General features: G+C 42.6%; 1 protein-coding gene across 1 annotated transcript in view; it reads left to right on the top strand.

Annotated features, from left to right (window-relative positions):
• The first annotated feature begins 3,456 nt into the window (after positions 1 to 3,456).
• fam163ab (family with sequence similarity 163 member Ab) overlaps positions 3,457 to 14,776 on the top strand; it is a 65,664-nt gene continuing 54,344 nt past the window's right edge. The window contains exon 1 of the mRNA XM_079580959.1: positions 3,457 to 3,610. The gene's annotated coding sequence lies outside the window, so the exon portion shown is untranslated. The remainder of the gene's footprint in view (positions 3,611 to 14,776) is intronic.

Here is a 14,776-nt window from a genome sequence, read left to right as displayed (position 1 = left end):
GCAGCAGGTTGCCATAGCGACGCGCTTCTCATCTGGCACACTGACAGAAAAGCGGCCGCGTAAATGAATTGTGTGGTTATTGTTTCGTGCTCTTGTGTTTCAGTCGCTGTAATGTTTGTCATGTTTCACGAGCTTTCCTCTGTTGTGTTAAATGTACAGTCAGGGCCATAAACACTGGGACTTTGACCCAGTTTACTGCTTTTCGGTTCTATAAAGCACCACAAAAGATTTGAAATGAAACAACCAAGATGTGCTTAAACTGCAGACATTCAGCTGATGAAGTGATGTGCCATGGATTATATTTATTTAGTGTATTTAGTCCTGATTACTAATATGGATTTATTTGAGGAGACTGAGTTGTGAGAGGATGTGAGAATATTTGTGTAGAGTGAGAACAACCAGGGCGATAAGACGCACCCCTGGGGTGCACCGGTGCTGATGGTCAGTGGTTGGGATAAGAGGCCGCTCATCCTAACCTTAGGGCCCCATTTCCTAGTTCTCCAGAGTGTTGCTGATTTTTGGTGATATTTTTTTTTGTAATTCATGCAGTTCTTATATTTGAAGAGTTTTGTGGCGCTAGGCTAATGCAAGGCTAGCGCATTTCTATGGTATCAGCTAGCCTGCATTAAAAACAGTCTGACCTGCTCCACAGAGCACCTGAGGCAAATCACTTATAACACCAGACTAACCATATAAATGTCTGTGTCGATAGAGTCATTTTAACCATTTTGCATTTAAAGTAACTTATATTTGAGCAGCATCAGCTTCGTGGTTGCATAAGCTACGCAGCGGCGGAGTGATCTGCTAGAAAATAGTCCCTCAAAATGCGATCATTCATGTGATGCAAGGTCAGTTATATTCCAAAAATTATCGACACAAACATTTCTATGGTTAGTCTGGTGTTATAAGTGATTTGCCTCAGGTGCTCTGTGGAGCGGGTCACACTGTTTTTAATGCAGGCTAGCTGATACCATAGACATGCGCTAGGCTAGCACAAGCCTAGCGGCACGTAACTCTTCAAATACAAGAACTGCATGAATTACAAAAAAAATATATCCAGAAATCAGCAACACTCTGGAGAACTAGGAAATGAGGCCCTATGTCAAAAATCCTGAAATATCCCTTGAAGGACCAGCTGCTTTCCTCTCTTTAGTTTTACTTAAAGAGGGGGTATTCTGCTTTTTTCAATCACATGGCACCAGTCTATATCACACTACAATGATGACCAAACCTTCTGTTGGTCTGTAAATGCAGTAAATTAGAATAACTGCCTTGTATAAAATGTCTCTCTCAAAATGGCTGTAGTGAATGTCTTGAAATAGGCCTCTGTCTCTTTAAGAACCTCTGAGCCTTTAGACACGCCCCCTCCACACGCTGTCTGTGGCATCAGTGGGGAGGGGGTTCTGCTGAGGAGCAGTGGTTGGTTACTTGGCTGGTGACGAAAGCTCGGAGGCGTCTCCAGGAGGTGGGGGCGTTCCTAGGAGGACTTGGGCAAACCTATCCCTAAAATGGCCGCCATCAGAGTTTTTACAGATTACTCAGAAATACGTGAATGTGCCAAGGCAACACTTCAGGCATGTTTTTAATGAGGGAGTGACAGAATAACATGATGGAAAGCTTGAAAAAGTCTATTTTGCATAATATGTAATGCGGTTTAGAATGAAAGGGAACTGCTGTGGAGGTTGAGGGTCAGGAAGGAGAACGGAGAGGTCAGAGCTGGGGCATTAGTCAAAGTCAGACGGCATTCATAACACTACACAAAAGAAATATAGACCTCATTATCTCCTAGTAAGGAAGGTCAAACACATGCACGTCATTCTCAAAGGTGGCACAAAGGAAAAACATCAGACAGTAGAAAAATTGGACAAAATCATCTTGGCATTTTAATGTTTATTTGTGAGAAGCATATTACAGCGGGAGGATCAGGAGGTGCTGTTTTGTTCTTTGTTTAATCCTTGTTCTTTAGTTCTGGTTTAGTCTTTTTAGGCATTTTTTGTTTATATAGCACATTTCATTTACAAGACAACCCAATGTGCCTCACAGCAACACCAAACACACAGACACAATAAAAATACAGTGAAAAGCAATAAAACAAATCAATCGATACAATTCATATATATACAGTGAAGGCTATCCCTTTATTTTTCTCTACCTTGATACATCGTACCTAACTAAATTTAGTACAATGTAATGAGCTCTGTAACAATGTGTAATAACTTATACCTAAGGGTTAGATACACAATGGAATAACTTGTAATAGTACTTTGTAGGTACATAATGTAATAGGACACGAGACTACTTAAATAAAAATAAAAGGAAAGAATTCCACAGGTGTCCAGCAGAGGGAACTGACATTTCAACATGGACAGACTCAAACAGACAAAAGCAGTGATTAGGAGGATTTATTGACATGTATATTAGTTCTGGCGATCAGACCCGGCGGTAACATCGATGTAAGAAAGTCAGTATGGATGAACAGCTTGTAGTTAGGGGTGTCTTCCCCGGTGCCTGGACACTGGTGGTGGTATGGAAGACTTGTGAAGCTGCAGCAGGTAGAAGCCAGTGGATGGAAGAGGTGGAGATGGGGTGGAGGCGGGTCACAGCACAGCTGGGAAACGAACGAACCATGGGGCTTAAAAGCAGGACCGAGGGCGATGATTGGCTGCTATGGAGGTGTGGCCTCTCAGAAGCGATCATTGGCTGGAGGTAGGTGATGCTGAAATGAGTCTCCCAGGTTGAATTAATGCCTAGGCTTCATAATGAAAGATCCGGATATAAACAACACATTGTAGCCATGTGGGAAATGGACAGTCTGCCCTGGGCAGCTGTGGCTACAATAGTAGCTTTCTACTAAGGAGTGTGGAGTGAATGAATATTGACAACAATGTAGCAGAGACTTGTGACACAGGCTTGTATACTTAATATGACTTAAAATTCAGTCCATGATTATCCCAAGATATCCAGGGGTTTTCACTGCTCATTTGTTTTGGTCTTTATCCTCTCTCCCTATTTCTCTCTCTCTCTCTCTCTCTCTCTCTCTCTCTCTCTCTCTCTTCTCTCTCTCTCTCTCTCTCTCTCTCTCTCTCTCTCTCTCTCTCTCTCCCCCTCTTCTCTCTCTCTGTCTCTCTCTGTCTCTCTCTCTCTCTCTTCACTCTCCTTAAGCCACGCCCCTCTCTCCCTGTGTCTTCCCTTCTGTCTGTCTGTCTGTGTCTCTCTCTCTCTCTCTCTCTCTCTCTCTCTCTCCCTCGCTCTCCTTAAGCCCCGCCCCCCTCCTCCCTCTCCTCTCTGCTCCGCCGCGCTTCATCACTCCTCTTCCTTGCCCCGCACTTGTTGGATGCTTCTCCTCTCCTCTCTTCCCCCCTCTCTTCGTCACCTGCCGAGAACACCCCCAGCACCAGCACCACCAGCGTGCCTCCATCTCTCTCTCCACTTCCTCCAGCTGTGTTTTATTCATTACGCCGGCCGGTGATGCCCCCTCTCGGACTCCCAACTCCAAACCTCCTCGCAGTTTGAGCCCCCATCCCCGCGGTGCCAAACAAACATGTTGGTTTTACGCGCGACGCTGTAGGATTAACGCACGTCGGACGCACGGACCATGTAAGCGAATGAGGTAAGTGGCTGTTCCCCCCCCCCCCCCCCGTACTTTCGGTCTCCCAGTGACAGCGTGCACGCCAGTTATAGAAGTGTGGCTTCAGCGTTTTTGTGTTCTCCTGAAATTGAACGTGAAACCGTCCCGCGAGGCTGCCAGAGCGGAAGGAAAACGCGGCCACTCAGCACAACCCGCTCCCGGGACTCGGCCGGTTGTTCTGTCGCCTTTACTCGGACTGACTGGATTTACTCCGAGTCAGTCAAAGTGTCTGAGCAGGTTCCTCATTATTTTGGACATGGTGAGGGTCACAGGGGCGGACTGGGACTGAAAAACAGCCCTGGACTCTGAGCAGCCTGGCCCAAATTAGCGTAATTGTGACACTTCCACAAATACATGTTTCAACCTCTTACCGCCCGCCTAAACCAAATGCATTCTGTCCTCTTTTGGCTGTGTAACACCTCATTTGAAAGCTAAGACCCACAAAACTGACCTTTTTCCTCGCGCTGTTGCTGTGTTGTGTCACCTTTTGTATGTTTTTTTTTTCTTCTCATTTTTGTCACATTTTTGTTACATTTTGTCACATTTTTGTCACATTTTTGTCACATTTTTGTTGAGTTTTTGTTACATTTTTGTTGAGTTTTTGTCACATTTTTGTCGCATTTTTGTCGCATTTTTGTTGAATTTTTGTCACATTTTTGTTACATTTTTGTTGCATTTTTGTCACATTTTTGTTGAATTTTTGTCACATTTTTGTCACATTTTTGTTGCATTTTTGTTGAATTTTTGTCACATTTTTGTTGCATTTTTGTCACATTTTTGTTGAGTTTTTGTTACATTTTTGTTACATTTTTGTCCCATTTTTGTTGAATTTTTGTCACATTTTTGTTGAATTTTTGTCACATTTTTGTCACATTTTTGTTGCATTTTTGTCACATTTTTGTCACATTTTTGTCACATTTTTGTTGAGTTTTTGTTGAATTTTTGTCACATTTTTGTTGAATTTTTGTCACATTTTTGTTGAGTTTTTGTTGAGTTTTTGTTACATTTTTGTCCCATTTTTGTTGAATTTTTGTCACATTTTTGTTGAATTTTTGTCACATTTTTGTTGCATTTTTGTCACATTTTTGTCACATTTTTGTTGAGTTTTTGTTGAATTTTTGTCACATTTTTGTTGAATTTTTGTCACATTTTTGTTGCATTTTTGTTGAGTTTTTGTTAAATTTTTGTAACATTTTTGTTGAGTTTTTGTCCCATTTTTGTTACATTTTTGTTGAGTTTTTGTCCCATTTTTGTTGAATTTTTGTCACATTTTTGTCACATCTTTGTTGAATTTTTAACTATTTTTTCTTAATATTTTTTTGTCCGTGTTTTTCTCTTTTTCTCGCTATTTTGATGCTTTTCTTTTTAGCTTTTAGATTTGGGTAAAGCTCGGTTGAGCCAGTGGCCCTTCTGTGCTCAGACGTCCAGAATGGACGTATGGCCAGTCCGCCCCTGGTGAGGGAGTTGCTGTCAGAGTTATGTGTCGACATGGACTAATGTTCATATTTTCAGGGATAGAATCTGAATCAAAGAAAGTCAGGTTTGAGCTGGCAGTGGGGATTAAGTGCTTGTGGTTGTTGTTACTTAGTTCGATTTTATTTCATTTTGTTTGAGCAGTTACAGTATAGTATATAAGTATAATACACAGTGAGCCTTTCATAGGGAGTATTATAACAGCATTGCACCAGTGAAAAGGACATTTTTGTGATCTTGAAAGTGTAAAAGGATGTTCTGAATGTCATTGACGTAGATATGGGATAGAACTAGGGCTGAGAAATTAATCGAAATTTAATCGAAATTGCAATCTCTACTTTGGTCAATCTCAATAATTGTCATAGGACTTCATAATCGACAGGTTTACAGACATTTCTTTGGCACAAGCAGTCCCCAGTTTGGGAGTTTGGACGAGACTTTTGTGTGTTAAATGAAACTGGAGGAAAGCTTGTGTTTTTGTTTGAGCTGAGATTTGAATAAAAGATGTGTCTAATTATATGAATCAGCAAGAGGTATTTAATTTATTAGGAAAAAATAAAATCGAATAGAAAATCCAGAGCGATGGGGAAATATGGGGAAAATAATTGTGATTATTTTTTCTCCAAAATCGGCCAGCCCAAGATAGAACAGTGGTTCTCAACCTTTTTTGTCTGCCCTTGAGCCACTCATTTGTACATACCGTAAAGGCAAATTAAAGCCGGTCTCTAAAACAGGCCGGGGCTTTTGTTAGAAACTATAGCGGTAGAAATATTCCCCATGTTAGGAATTTGTTTCATACTCCTGTAAAAGATAACTCACGTGCAGGAAGTAAACAAACGGGAACCCGGGCCGATGGGGGACGCTACGGAGGAGCTGATCCGAGCGTAACTTTGACACAGATTTAGCCACTTTTCAAACCTCCAGTGACTATTTGTAGAAATAGGGCAACAAATGTTGTGTGTCCCTCCAGGGTTTTAATAAAGTCACCATTGCGTCTTCAAAGCACGTCCAGCTGCTCCGTGTGCAGGTCAGTCCCACGCCTCAAAATAACTCCTCCCATCAGCGCGAGCGTCTCGTCTTCTCTCGGGTCAGTCTCATGATCGATCACAAACACAAATGTTCCGTCTAAACTCGCCTTTTACACAAGATAACAACAAATAATCCGGTCCGGGGTAAAAACGAAACAGAAACCTGCAGTGACATTGATGTCAATGTTCCGCTAACAGCAACGAAACACTTCCTGTTGTCCCGACAAAATAAAAGGCGTCAATGTTCCAGCCGCTGGGAGAGGGTTTGAAATGTTAAAATGAACCTAATATTTTAGGTGCAAATGGACACAAATCTCGTTTTTCTTCGTTTTCCTGGTCGTCCGTTTTGCTCAAATAGAAATAAAGGCCTGTCTCTAATTGTGGCCTGGTTCCAATAAAGGCCTGGTCCTAGATGCCCTCGAGTAAATAAAGGCCCCGGCCTATATTAGAGCATTTACACTAAGTACCCCCTACCTCGAGGATCTGGACAGTGTTCTTACAAAGTGACCAACGGCAATTCTATCTCCACCGTTACTTTTTGTGCCCAAAGATGAATAATAAGATTATCTTCCATTTGTGAGCAAAGTCCTAAATATGACTGTGCTCTCTGTGTCAGATGCACCTTTCAGTGGAGATGTTCTCCCTACACATCCGTCACATGACTTCCTGTTTGGATGCTGTGTAGAGGACTGTTCCAAATACAGCGCATTTCGTTTGGAATCACCATTTGAAGCCCTCATTAGAGAAAAGGTCTTTGAAACTCTGGCTCCAGCGTAAGCTGGAAGTCAGAACCCAGGAGGCAGCAGATTTAGTAAGACAGTAGTGCAGCATACAGTTGCTCACAAGCTTTTACAGGACATGTTGTCATAGCCCTCTGCCACGTATACAATCAAAATGCAATACATAATGTCTTGATTTCTGGCTTCATAGTGAGACATTCTGTCCTTGGCACATTCTACCCGTACTAGAAAGATACAGAGCATTATATTTAATCGTATTCCTGTATCGGTTCATGATGCTCGGCCTAATTCTCTTCAGTTTACATGTTATGCGAGACATGAATGAAATAGCCCATGAACACAGGTCTGTAGCTCCACATCCGTGAGGTCCGTGCTGAATATTGACTTCCATTCCAAACATCGAGTACTGCATTGTAACAGCCACTACAGTCCAGGGTTTCTGCTCCTCTTCTCCGTGAGACTGGCTGCTCTACTGTCCTCAAAGCTGTCATTGATTTAAAGCTGCGTGAACCCATTTACTCCGACTGTGAAGCGCTGAAAGTTGGAGGCAGGTGAGCACAAACTGTCTGCCAGAGAAGTACATTGTTCTGATTTAGACTCTTAAGGCCAAACAGAATGGACTCTACTGCAAGAAACACCTTTAACAAATGTTTTGTCAGGGTTGGAGCTTCAGATAAAGCTGTCAGAAACCAGAGCAGAGTTATAGTAGCTGGACGAGTAGCAGCGGGAGAAATCATAGAGATAGCACTGCTCATAAAACATCCATTTCCTGCAAATTGACGACCAAAACAATGTAAGCGACAGCATCGTTTCCCTCAGCTTTAGTTAAGAACACGCGGCGTTAGCCCATCGATCGGCAGCTCGGGCTCGTTCCTCCCCTCCCTGCGCAGGCTGTAGCCCCCACAGACACATATCATGTCCGCAGGCCGCCGCGGGGGCTGGAGGAAGCAGATGATTTCCCCGAGGACAGTGCAGTCAGCTCCCGTCACAGCTAAAAGCCAGATATGTGCAGCAGGGGAACATGGGGCTGCCACGGCAACGTCACCGGGAACACAGCGCTCGGGGCGTGTGCGGCTCGTCGGTCCCACTGCCTTTAAGAAGACTTTGTTCAGCATGTTCTGACTCTGAGCTGACTTTGATTCCACACATTAAGACTATCACAAAGATAGGTTTTTAACATCTAAAGAACATAGCCAGAGACGCCCCATTCTCTCTCGGGCCAACACGGAGACGCTTTTATCACCGGTCGTATCCACTACTGTAATGCCCTGCTTTCTGGTCTTCCCAAAAAGAGGATCTCAGGTCTACAACTTTTACAAAATTCAGCAGCTCGTGTCCTGACGAAGACCAGGAGGCGGGACCACATTACACCGGTTTGAGAATCGCTGCATTGGCTCCCCGTGTGTTCCAGGATCGATTTTAAAGTTCTTTTAATGGTGGTATTCTGCTTTTTTCAATCCCATAGCACCAGTCTATATCACACTACAATGATGACAAACCTTCTGTTGGTCTGTAAATGCAGTAAATTAGAATAACTGCCTTGTATGAAATTGCTCTCTCAAAATGGCTGTAGTGAATGTCTTGAAATAGGCCTCTGTCTCTTTAAGAACCTCTGACCCTTTCCGACACGCCCCCTCCACACGCTGTCTGTGGCATCAGTGGGGAGGGGGTTCTGCTGAGGAGCAGTGGTTGGTTACTCGGCTGGTGACGAAAGCTCGGAGGCGTCTCCAGGAGGTGGGGGCGTTCCTAGGAGGACTCAGGCAAACCTATCCCTAAAATGGCCGCCATCAGAGTTTTTACAGATTACTCAAACATACGTGAATGTGCCAAGGCAACACTTCAGGCATGTTTTTAATGAGGGAGTGACAGAATAACATGATGTAAAGCTTGAAAAAGTCAATTTTGCATAATACCCCCCCCTTTAAAAGGGCAAAAAGGCGGGAAGAGAGCTCCACCTGTCAATCATAGACTAAGGCTTACACTTTTTAATGCTGATATACAAAACCCAGCGACAAATATGACACCTAGCCCAGTGTTGTCACATGGGTCATGGGTCACATGGGTATTTAGAAAAAAAAAAAACTCAACCTTTATTAAAATCGCCATTACATTAGAATATAATTGTCCAACCCCTACTAAGATGTAAGTAAAAACTAGTGCGGTGTTAGCTATGTTATTACACTGTTAGTTAGCATCCTATTTCCATCCTGCCATGCAACTACTGTGCTGCCAGCAAAGGTAAAATGATTTGAATTGGGCTGAATGTAGAAAGAAGTTGTTCCGTTTAAAAGAACTCTGTAGCATTTCCAGACACTCGCACTCCAAACTCTATCCTTTTTTAGAACCAGCCCCGCAGCTCTGTCGTCAAATCCCCAAAGTTCCCCAAGTCGACGCTTCCCTAATGTGCTCTTTGACATGGGAATGCCCCAGTTCCCTCTGCTCCTGCTTACGCAACACGCTGGATATTTGTTGATTCCATCTGTCATGGCCGACCACAAACGCACACACACACATGGAAAACAAGGTGTTAAATGTACACACAGGTCAGAGGTTGTTGTTTCTCTTTTTGACATGGGGAGATTTGGGATCTTTTGTCTAGTTGTGACAGTATGCTAACAGTATGCTAACTAGTTTATGTTGACTTCTTGCCCCCGCCTGAACTGAACGCGTTTTAAAACATGAAAAAAAAAAGAGCAACAAAAGAGCAGCAAAAAAAACGCAAAATAGCTCAACGAAAACGTGGCACAGTTGAGAGCAGCATCAGGAAGCGGATGAAAAAGAACTACGCAAGGAAAAAGATCCATTTTGATCAGTTTTGTAGGTCTTAGCTTTCAAATGTGTACTTCTTGCAGCTTCAAAATGCAGCTAAAGTGGGACAAGAATGTGAGAAAAAGGCAATGACAAAGTGACAAAAATGTGTGACAAAAATGCAACGAAAAAAATCAATTTCAGTCACGAGAAAGCGGCAACAACGCGAGGAGAATGATCTGTTGCATCGGCCTCGGCCGTGACTTTTTAGATTCGGGTAAAGCTGAACTTGCTGAAAATGCACCTGGTTAAGGCGGGGGTTAAGAGGTTAAACTGCTAATGTTTACCTCTCGCATTATTACTGAAAGAATATGTAAACGATGGTCACTAAACGGGTCAATATAGACCACAATGCATTGCGAGAGTCGGAGAAGAGCCTGACAGCGACAGGTCTTTGAACTAAACACGACTGAAGTAAATCAGCTGTTTCAGTCGTGTGTTTGTATTTGTCATGAATAAATGACCTAAACGTAAACGGTTACGGTGAAAAGATGCTAACGTTAGCCGCTTACCTTTAGCTTGAGCTGTTAAATGACCGATAGCTTCATGCTAACGTTAGCTGCTAACCTTTAGCTTGAGCTGTTAAATGACAGATAGCTTCATGCTAAGGTTAGCTGCTAACCTTTAGCTTGAGCTGTTAAATGACAGATAGCTTCATGCTAACGTTAGCTGCTAACCTTTAGCTTGAGCTGTTAAATGACCGATAGCTTCATGCTAACGTTAGCCGCTTACCTTTAGCTTGAGCTGTTAAATGACTGATAGCTTCATGCTAACGTTAGCTGCTAACCTTTAGCTTGAGCTGTTAAATGACAGATAGCTTCATGCTAACGTTAGCTGCTAACCTTTAGCTTGAGCTGTTAAATGACCGATAGCTTCCTCTCGCCATTCACGTAAAATCCATGTGAAATAAAGCGTATCTGACTCGTATTTATCCATAAATATTCCACTGTCTTTGAGTTTGGTCTTTATCACAGAAATACATTATTCCTGGAGTTTAGCGAACTTTTAGCAGATGTAGTCACTCAATCTGCTGGACACCGGGCTCTGACCTACTTTCGGCACGTCTTTTGAGCTTTTTTTTCCTTTTTTTGTGATGATACTAAGGCCTGTAAAAGTGCCAAAACAATCGTTCTGTTTCATAAAATAAACGATTGGCATAATAAATAAATTCAGATCAAAAAATAAAAAAAAACATATCTGCAGCCGCAGCGCGTGTGACGTCACGCAGCGCGGAGAAAGTAGTGGCTTGTGTCCGAATCGCCAACAGAATCAGTGACTATGTCACTGATGGCCTATGTAGTGAATGAGGGGTTAGGGACTAGGGTGGACATTCAGGTACTGCCTCAGTCTTAAGGCAGCAGAAAAGAGAAATGTTGAGCTGGAGCCTGAGGAACACGCCTGCAAAGCAAAGAGGACAAAGCTAAAGGCTATTTGCTGATTAGCATTGAGTCACTGTGACTGTCAGTGTCACTCATTTACATGACTGTTTATCATCATGGCTCATGCTTTACGGCCAAACATCTCTGTAGGACAGTCACAACTCTGGTTCATCATGAATACAGTCAGAACTCTGGTAGAATTAGTCCAATGGCTTTAATCGGAGCTAAAGTATTAAGTAGCCATGTGCTTTGGGCGCTTCGTCAGGCCTTCAAAGTAGGCACAGTAGCGCAGCAGTTAGCACTTGTGCTTCACAGGAAGAAGGTCCCGGGCTCGATTTCCTTTCTGTTCATGATCAACAGGACCACAGAGAGTAACCACTGTGTACAGGAAGTTCTGTGACTGATCCACAGAAGAGGATTGAGGACACAGAGAGTGCAGTGTTTTTATTCTGTTCATTCTGTGAGTGCTTTGACATTGCCCTGTGTGGGAGGAGCATTTGACTTAGCTTGAGGTTGAACTGGTGTGACGGTCCCATAGACTGCTCTTCTACAGGACAGTCCCGACTCTGGTCTGCTTGTTTCTTGTGTATTGCTTTTATGCACTGATTTGGCAAACGTCTTCAGTGAAGGTTGGTTGAGGTGCAGTTTGCTGCTGTACAGCTACAATAGGCCCAGGACTGTCGGAGGTCTTTAGGACATTTTATTTATCATCGTATGCAATTTCAGTAATCTGAAGTTGCCACCCCTCCTTAGGTAGAGCCCCCCCCCCTCCCCCCATGCATCCGCCCCTGCGTTACACAGAAATCCCATTAATGCCGATTGTAAGAGACATTGCCCACGCTATTTCTAGACATCACGTCCCGGCTGTGCCTCTAGTACCACATTCCTCCTCTCATACGACCATACAACCTCTGAGAGAAGCACAAACATCCATCTCTGTGGCCGGGAAAACCACGGGGCTTGTTCAATAATTCACATTTGACTCTGAAAAACACTTCTGTTCGCAGCCCGGCAGCACCACATTTCCCCAAGATCCGAGCAAAGCTTCCTCGTTCTTTGCAAAGAACATGCAAGAAGTCATGTTGTCACCTCTGGAGGAAACTGAAAACCGTCTCTGACGCACATCAAAGAGAAGGCGGCCAGAGTCAGAGGGCCAGAACTGGACATTAAAAATGTAAAGGCAAAAGTTTGTTAGGGAAATTGCTGGCTTAAAACCAGCTTGACAGATTTATATGCACGAGCCTCATGTATAATGGTGTTGAAATCAGAAAGAGCTTTCACGTCTGTCATGGCTCTGTCATAGGGATTCAGTATGAGAGGAGGGCAGACTCTCAGGGGACAGACCAGGAGCATTTTGAATGGAATATTGAGAATTTCAGCTTCAGCACTGCAAAAAGTATTTAACTAGATCAGTATAAACATCTCAATTTGAGCACAATAATCCAAATTTTAGTTGTTTTGACTAGTTAAGAAGTTGTTGGGCATTTGTCCTAGATTATTTCACTTGTTCTGAGATGTTTCTGACTCGTTTCAATACATTTCGTCCTTATTTCAGGTCATTTTCTTTGCCAATGGGGTAAGAAAATGGGTCTTATCTCATTGGCAATTTTACTTTCTTATTTCAAGCGAGATTTACCCTAGAACTGGTCTGAAATGTCCTCAAACAAGCAAAGTAAACTTGGTCCGATCAGGAAAAGTGTCTAAATGAGTGAAAACCGCTCAAAGCAAGATACATTTCCTCAATTCAAGTCATTTAAGCCAATGCCTGATATTTACTTTTTGTAGTGAGCAGAAGAGACTGTGACTGCTACAAGTCACTCACATTGATGGAAGTTGAATTTCCGTTTGTCCTGGAGCACCCTCTGCAGGCAGCAGTGGAAGGACATATTATAAAAACAGTGAAAACAAGCTGTTTACCATGGTCCTGTCCGCTCAGAGGCCGCTCTGTGCTACTGCAGCAGAAAATCTCCTCGTGCCTAGAGAGGATTTTTCACACAGAACAGCTGTGTGAAAACAAACTGCTCCGGTTCGGCTGCAGCTTTCACTACGGTTGGATCTGTATCATTTGGCTAAAAGCCCTTGGAGGAATCGAGTTCAAGCACAGAAATGTGAAATCGCGCGGCCGTGTCACAGACAAACCCTGTGGACTTTCACCAGCACATCCCTGAGGAAGTTGGCTCACTAAACATTAGCTTCTTTTTAAGTCAGGAAGGTCCAGTTGCATCAATTTACCAATTTATTCAATAATTCACATAAATGAAAGTTTTATGCTTTCTTATAAGTAGGGCTGCTCGATTATTGAAAAAACAATAATCACGATTATTTTTGTCCTAATTGAAATCACGATCATTCAAACGATTATTTGTTGCCTTTAAAAAAATCCATCAAAAAAGTGACAAAAATCCAGCAAAAAAGTGACAAAAATCCAGCAAAAAAGTGACAAAAATCCAGCAGAAAAAAAACAAAAATCCATTTCAATTTTGTAATCGTTTACTGTTGTAATCGAAATCGTAATCGAATTTCGATTAATTGCACAGCCCTACTTATAAGTGCAACACTTTTCCAACAAACAATGGCAAAGAGTCTTCAATAACTACATTTTCCTTCTTTAGAATTAGTCTCATCCAACTCTGTACTGTACCCGTGTGTAGATGAACAGAAAAATGAAAGGCAATGAAATTTCACTCATCCAGTTCTTCTTTTCATAATGGTTCATAATAATAGTTCAAACTAACATACAGGGGCGTGCACAGATAATAATAATGAACAATGCATCAGTCTTAAAAAGCGCTTTTCCAGACGCTCAAAGTTGATTAACAATTTCGTACATTATTCATTCACTCCATGTTTGGTGATGGTATTACTATTGTAGCCACAGCTGCCCTGGGGTAGACTGATGGAAGTCAGGCTGCCACACTGCAGCTCCTCCTCCGACCACCACCAACCACTCACTCACTACATTCACACAGGCTTCTCGCTGTTCCCAAACGGACTCCCATCCAAGCACCGACCAGGCCCTTCCTGAGGTCTGACAGGATCGGGCAGAGCAAAGGCAGTGTGGTCTGAAGCGGTGCTCAACAAAAGAAAAGATCAGATCAGATCAGATCAGATCAGATCAGATCAGATCAGATCAGATCAGATCAGATCAGATCAGATCAGATCAGATCAGATCAGATCAGATCAGATCAGATCAGATAATCCTTTATTTGATCTCACAACGGAGAAAATCACTTGTTACAATCGCCATTCAATAAGATCACTCAGAGTGTGCAAAAACCTTGTGCCTTTAAAGTGATTGTCTAGAAGTCTAAATGTTTTCCAAATTTTATAAAATGTGCCAAATCGAACACCTGGTCTTCAATTTTGATCTAAAGTAAGTAATAATAGGTAATTTTTTGCAAAGTCTTTCCTTCCCGGATCTCGGCAACCAATCAGAGTCTAGTATCCTCCCGCGCTGACCAATGAGACGAGCTTTCCCTGCTCTTTTCATTTTGCAAACGAAGAAGGGTTTCTGGTTAAAGAGGTGAGGAATTTGATTGTTCACTTTTTACTTTTAAATTTCACTCTATCTCTCCTCACTTTGCAAACTTACAGACTATCACTTTAAGTGCCCTTCTCACGTGTGTTTTTAATTTAAAAAGATATGTATATATATATATATCTTTTATTTTTCTATTAATATTTGGCCGACTACTAATGCTCACATCACTGATGCCAACA

This window comes from Gobius niger (genome assembly GCF_951799975.1).
Source record: "Gobius niger genome assembly, chromosome: 22".
Classification (NCBI taxonomy): Eukaryota; Metazoa; Chordata; class Actinopteri; order Gobiiformes; family Gobiidae; genus Gobius; species Gobius niger.
Note: the sequence above shows the minus strand (reverse complement) of the source record. Positions and strands in the feature narration are given on the sequence as shown.